Source organism: Triticum urartu, chromosome 3A (assembly GCF_056163025.1).
Source record: "Triticum urartu cultivar PI428250 chromosome 3A, HENAU_Tu73, whole genome shotgun sequence".
NCBI lineage: Eukaryota > Viridiplantae > Streptophyta > Magnoliopsida > Poales > Poaceae > Triticum > Triticum urartu.
In genome coordinates, this window is record NC_141875.1 from 479,842,179 (window position 1) to 479,849,455 (window position 7,277).

The window sequence follows — 7,277 nt, forward strand, 5'->3', positions numbered from 1 at the left end:
CGCACAGGGCAGCGCAGCGAACGACAAACCTGGGCCGGCCCACTTATACATAATGCGTCCAACCGGTTTTGGGAACCTTCTAGAAGGTTCCCTGAACCGTGTTTTTTTCTGTATCGTTTTTTTCTGGTTCTTTTTCGGCTTTCTATTGTTTTTCCATTTCTCTTTCTTTTTACTTTTTTGTTTTTTGTTTCATTTTCTTTTTCAAGTTTATTTTTCTTTCTCAGAACTTGTTCACAATTTTACAAAATGTTTACGATTTTATTTTTTATTTCTTTTCCTTTTCTTCTCTTTTTTTAAAAAAATCAAAAAAATAATTTTTGTTCGTGTTTCCAAAAAATGTTCAGTTTTTGAAAAAAATGTTCTCAAAATTAAAAAAAATTCTTGTTACACAAAAAAGTACAAAACTTTCGAAATTCATAAAATGTACCAGATTTCAATTTTGTGTTCACATATTAAAAAAATGTTCGCGCTTCCAAATTTGTTCGGGATTTTTCAAAATTGTTCTCCGTTTCAAAATATGTTCTCAAAATTCAAAAAATGTTCGTACTTTAAAAAATTGTTCGCGCCTCCAAGTTTGTTCAGGATTTTTCAAAAATGTTCTCTGTTTCAAAATTTGTTCTCAAGATTCAAAAAATGTTTGGAAATTGAAGAAAATGTTCCAGCTTTCCTAATTTGTTCACAAATTCAATAATAGTTCATGTTTTTAATTTTGTTCACAAATTCAAAAAATGTTCTGGAAGTTTATAAAAGTAAACATTTTTATTTTTTGTTCACAAATTCAAGAAATGTTCCCCTTTTTCAAATTGTTCACATCGTCAAAATGTTCTTGTTTTACAAAATTTGTATGAAAATTCGAAAAATGTTTTTATTTTGAAGAAAGTATTCATAATTTCGAAAAATGGGCTGTAGTTTTTTGGATTTTTTGCGAATTAATGTTTAACATTAGTCTCTCTCGTATACGTCTTTAACTGTCCGGCTGCTAAGTGAACATGAGATGGTCTTCGTCGCGGTGGTTAGCACGGCAGGCCAATTGGTGCGAAGTAGCGTGTTCGAGTTACAGCGCTAGCGCGATTTTCTTTTTTGCGATTTTTTCATCTAGGGAAGGTGCCGTCAGGTGCCACTGTAAATGGGCCGGCCCACGCTAGCCGCTCCTGTGCGAAGCGCCGGCACTTTGCCGCAGCGAGCGGCCTATAGGAGCTCCCGCTCGATCGCTGACTCCCGCTTGATGGCTGACTCGATCATTTGTTTTTTTTCTCCTCTCAAAAAATTATTGAAGTACATACTAATTTTGGTGCGCCGACCGAATCATTGGGCCGGTCGCACCGCTCGCTCCATGACTCGCTTCGTCTGCAGGCAGGCCCATCACCGAACGACCATCTCCCATGTTATCTCATCTCTTCAGAGACAATGTCATCCGCTCATAGTGCATCTCGTCTACACCGCAACCTCCGCTCTTCCCCTTTTATTCCTCTCTATAGATGCTCGCGCCTTCCTCACCGACGACTGGCTGTGCCGCCGACCATGGCCACCGTGCCTCCCCCACCGGCGACTGGCTCTGCCGCCAGCCATGGCCATCGCGCCTCCCCACCGCGGCTGCCCCCACCCCGCCCCCTCATTCCCCACCAGCGACCAGTGCTTCAAACCAATACCCACATGTGCTGCCGATGGCGGCGACAAGTGATGGAGAGCCGTGGCGGCCGGCGTTGGGGCGTTGCAACGATGACGACAAGTGATGGAGATCCGGCCTTTCTTTTCTTGGAAGCAGCCCCAGTTTTTGCTGCCAACGCCCTTACCTTTTGCTGAAACTAGTGTAAGATTTTGCTACCACCATGTTTGTTTTTTTATGGAACCAATCCAAATTTTTGCTGCCATGTCATTTGCTTTTTGATACAACCAGTGTATAATTTTGTTACCACCATCTTCAGTTTTTGCTGGAACCAATCAATTATTTTGCTACCATCATGTTCGTTCTTTGATGGAACCAACCCAAATTTTTGCTACCATGTCATTTGTTTTTTGTACAACCAGTGTACAATTTTGCTACTGTAAGTGCATCTAGTGCCCCTTAGTGATTTTGGTGTATTGAAGACTTATAGGTTAAGGGACTAATGCGTTTGTGAGTGTACACATGTCTATAAGTCTATGAGGAGTTTGATATTTACAAAGAAAGTCGACCCCTAAAAATGAAGTTCTTCGATTGAAAACTTTGGATTTCTGAAGACTTTGAAAGTGAAGAAATTGGTGTGACCTTGAAGACTTGGTATTCATTTGAGAAACATGAAGCGTGAAGACTTTTGTTTTTGTAGTTTCATTTTTCTCTTTCTTGAGTCATAGGAAACACCGTACTGTTAAAGGGGGTCGAGGAAATACTAAGGAAAAATTTCCAAGTGATGCTCAACTCAAAATCCTACACCTTTCAATCCCTTCGAGTGAAGTCATTGGAAATCTCATACAGTTCAGTCATATTCTTCAGTGACAGAGACGGAGTTCTTCTGGTCTCTGAGGAATTTGTTCTGACTGAGGAGTTAGGAATTCGCCAGTGCGGATTGCCTACACAGTGAGGAACATGATAGCCCTAAGGAATTTGATACTCAAATTTCCGACAGTTGTTGTGCTATGCGACAGCTGTCCCAAAATATCTACCCACCTAATGGTCATATCATTGAAGAGCATTTATGTCTTATCATGTCGGGTTGCTCCCTAGGCTATAAATAGTCGCCCCCTACAACCACTAGCTGGTTGGCTGCTCCGAGAGAAACTGACACTTGTCATTTGAGAGCATCCCATCCTCCGAGGACTTTGATTGAAAATCATCAAGTGAGGAAAATCCAAACCCAAACATCTACAAACCCCAAGTGATTGAGCATCATTGAAGAGATTGTTACCTTTAAAGACTGTGCATCTTCTAGATAGTTAGGTGTCATGGTCTAGAGCATCCAAGAGGAATTGTGGATCGCCGAGTGACCGAGTTTGTGAAGGTTCGGAAATCACCTAAAGACTTACCACGAGTGATTGGATGAGGTCTGTGTGACCTTAGCTCAAGGGGAATACGATGAAGACTGAGTGTTCTGAACTACGTGTTCAGGACTGGGTGTCCGGGACTATGTGTCCTCAGGTTTAAATACCTAGCCGCCCTAACCAGACGTACAACTGTCACAGTAGTTGGAACTGGTCTACTAAATCATTGTCTTCACCAAGCTACCTGGTTTCATTTCCTCAACCCTTCCATTTCCTCATTTATGTGTTGAGTGCTTGTTCATATCTGTTTGAAGACTTTGACTGAAGACTTTCTCAATTTCTCCAGTCTGTTGTCTTCATACTGTGTCATCCTGTGTTTACGCTTTCCATACTCTGTGCTTATCTTCATTTCATCATGATGACCATGTTTGTGTTCCATTATGTTTACTTCTGAGTACTTATTTCGTTGCAAGTAGTTCTCCGCTAAGGAATTTTCTCACCCTAAAATTCCTCGATGAAGAATTCATAAAAATCGCCTATTCACCCCCCTCTAGTCGATATAACGCACTTTTAATTGGTATCAGAGCAAGGTACTCCCTTGTTCTGTGTGATTTTGGTTTAACCACCTGGAGTTTTAGTTATGTCGACCGCAGGTATGATCAAGGTTTCTGCTGGGTGTCCTACCTTCGATGGGACGAACTACCCCTACTGGAAGAATAAGATGCGCATACATCTTGAGGCAATTGATAACGATCTCTGGTACGTTGTGGATAATGGTGTTCCCTCTGTCACTCCCACCATCAATGTTGTTGATGTGAAGAGATTCAAGCAACTCGACTCTCAAGCGAAGAATATCATATGTGGCCATCTGAGCAAAGGACAGTATGGCAGAGTGAGTGCTTTGGAGACAGCCAAGCTTATCTGGGACAGGCTGTCCAAGGTCAATGAGGGAGTCTCAACACGGCATGACTCTCGAGTTGACGTTCTTCGAAATCTCTTCAACCGCTTCAAAAGACTCGACAATGAAAATGTTCAGCAAACCTTCGATCGCCTCACTGACATCTCAAATGAGCTTCAATCACTTGGTGCCGCCGATATCACCGACCATGAGGTGGTGAAGAAATTGCCGAGATCGCTTGATTCCTCATTTGATACCTTAGCATTGATGATACAAGAACGTGGAGACTATAAGTCACTTGATCCCGCTGATATCCTCGAGAGACTAAACACTCATGAGTTTCAGCTTGCTGAGAAGAGAGATCTCTATGGACCAAGCTATGGTAGATCACGGGCTCTGAAGGCCAAGGCGGTATCCGAATCTGATGGTGAAGATTCTGATAGCAGTCATGGTGACCCTGAAGAACTGAGCCAGGAGCTAGCAATGCTTGTGAGGAAGTTCCAAAAGTTCTCAAAACGTGGTCGTTTTGGTAAATCCTCAAGAGGTGGTGACTTGAGATCAGATTCCTCATCCCAGGATTACAGTTCTGATGATTCAAAGAAGAAGAAGAAATCTTCAAAGTCCTCATCATCAAGACCCTCAAAGTCCTCATCTCACAAGAAGAGCAGCTCCAAGAAGGCTCGAGCATTCATTGGCAAGGAAATGGACTCTGAGGTTGAATCTGAAGAAAATGAGGAAGAGGAGGAATCTAAGGAGTCATACTTTAGTGTGGCGAGCCTAGCCCTCGCAACTGCTTTCGTCAGCAAGTCTATCTTCAACTCTGAAGAAATGGACCTCCCCAACACTACTGATGACGACGACGAGGACTACGCTCCCACCTATTGCTTCATGGAAAAAGGCTCAAAGGTACTCAAATATCCCTCCTCTGAATCTAGTGAGGATGAATCTGATGAAAACCTCAAACCCAGGTACTCTAAACTTGCTAAGATTGCTGTGAAACTGCAAACGGCTCTTGAAAAGGTTCAAAATATGCTAGATAAAAGCGATGATATGTTGGGTGAGGAAATGGATCGCACTAAAATCTTGACTGGAAATCTTCAAAGACTCCAGTCCAAGTTTGACAATCTTCAAGGTCATCATAACACTCTCCTATCTGATCACGAGAAGCTTTCTTATGAATTTATTCAAAGAAAGCAAGATCTTGAGAAGTTAAGAGTGAGTCATGAAGATCTTCAGAAGGTGCGTGATTCATTACTTGCTCAACAGATCAGCGCCACTTAGGATGAATTTGTTCCTCCATGTTTGAAGTGCATTGAACATGAAACTACTAATTCTTCACCTGAATGCTCAAATACTTCCATTGCTGCAATTTCTTCAACTGCCTCTGCTATCACTAATTCCTCGTCTGAGGACATTGCTAGTATTACTGATGATGCAGGGCTGAAGGAATTGTATATGACAGGCATGTACAAAAGTCTCAAAGGGCATTAGGCTCTTTGTGACGTGCTTAAAAGGCAGATTCTCAACAGGAACCCTAGGAAAGAGGGTATTGCCTTTGAAAGGAAAATCAATGCCGATGGGACCTACTGGAAACCTGAGTAGTATCCCAAAACCTCATGGGTTGCTGCAAAGGGACCTTCAGTGGATCCATCTGTTGGGGAACGTAGCAATAATTCAAAATTTTCCTACGTGTCACCAAGATCAATCTATGGAGTCATCTAGCAACGAGGGAGGAGTGGATCTACACACCCTTGTAGATCGCGCGCGGAAGCGTTCAAGAGAACGGGGTTGATGGAGTCGTACTCGTCGTGATCCAAATCACCGATGATCCTAGCGCCGAACGGACGACACCTCCGCGTTCAACACACATACGGAGCAGCGACGTCTCCTCCTTCTTGATCCAGCAAGGGGGGGGGAGAGGTTGATGGAGATCCAGCAACACGACGGCGTGGTGATGGAAGTAGCGGGATTCCAACAGGGCTTCGCCAAGCGCTGTGGGAGGAGGAAGATGTGTCATGGGAGGGAGAGGGAGGCGCCAGGGCTCGAGGTTGTGCTGCCCTCCCTTCCCCCCACTATATATAGGGCCAAGGGAGAGGGGGGGGGCGCAGCCTTGGCCCTTCCTCCAAGGAAGGGTGCGGCCAGGGAGGAGTCCCTCCTCCCCAAGGCACCTCGGAGGTGCCTTCCCCCTTTATGACTCTTCCTTTCCCTCTTCTCTTGGCGCATGGGCCTCTTGGGGCTGGTGCCCTTGGCCCATATAGGCCAAGGCGCACCCCCTACAGCCCATGTGGCCCCCGGGGCAGGTGGCCCCACCCGGTGGACCCCCGGGACCCTTCCGGTGGTCCCAGTACAATACCGGTGACCCCGAAACTTGTCCCGATGGCCGAAATAGGACTTCCCATATATAAATATTTACCTCCGGACCATTCCGGAACTCCTCGTGACGTCCGGGATCTCATCAGGGACTCCGAACAACTTTCGGGTTACCGCATACTAATATCTCTATAACCCTAGCGTCACCGAACCTTAAGTGTGTAGACCCTACGGGTTCGGGAGACATGCAGACATGACCAAGATGAATCTCCGGTCAATAACCAACAGCGGGATCTGGATACCCATGTTGGCTCCCACATGTTCCACGATGATCTCATCGGATGAACCACGATGTCAAGGACTTAATCAATCCCGTATACAATTCCCTTTGTCTAGCGGTACGATACTTGCCCGAGATTCGATCGTCGGTATCCCGATACCTTGTTCAATCTCGTTACCGGCAAGTCTCTTTACTCGTTTCGTAACACATCATCCCATGATCAACTCCTTGATCACATTGTGCACATTATGATGATGTCCTACCGAGTGGGCCCAGAGATACCTCTCCGTTTACACGGAGTGACAAATCCCAGTCTCGATTCGTGCCAACCCAACAGACACTTTCGGAGATACCTGTAGTGTACCTTTATAGCCACCCAGTTACGTTGTGACGTTTGGCACACCCAAAGCACTCCTACGGTATCCGGGAGTTGCATAATCTCATGGTCTAAGGAAATGATACTTGACATTAGAAAAGCTTTAGCATACGAACTACATGATCTTGTGCTAGGCTTAGGATTGGGTCTTTGTCCATCACATCATTCTCCTAATGATGTGATCCCGTTATCAATGACATCCAATGTCCATGGTCAGGAAACCGTAACCATCTATTGATCAACGAGCTAGTCAACTAGAGGCTTACTAGGGACATGGTGTTGTCTATGTATCCACACATGTATGTGAGTTTCCTATCAATACAATTCTAGCATGGATAATAAACGATTATCATGAACAAGGAAATATAATAATAACTAATTTATTATTGCCTCTAGGGCATATTTCCAACAGTCTCCCACTTGCACTAGAGTCAATAATCTAGTTCACATTGATA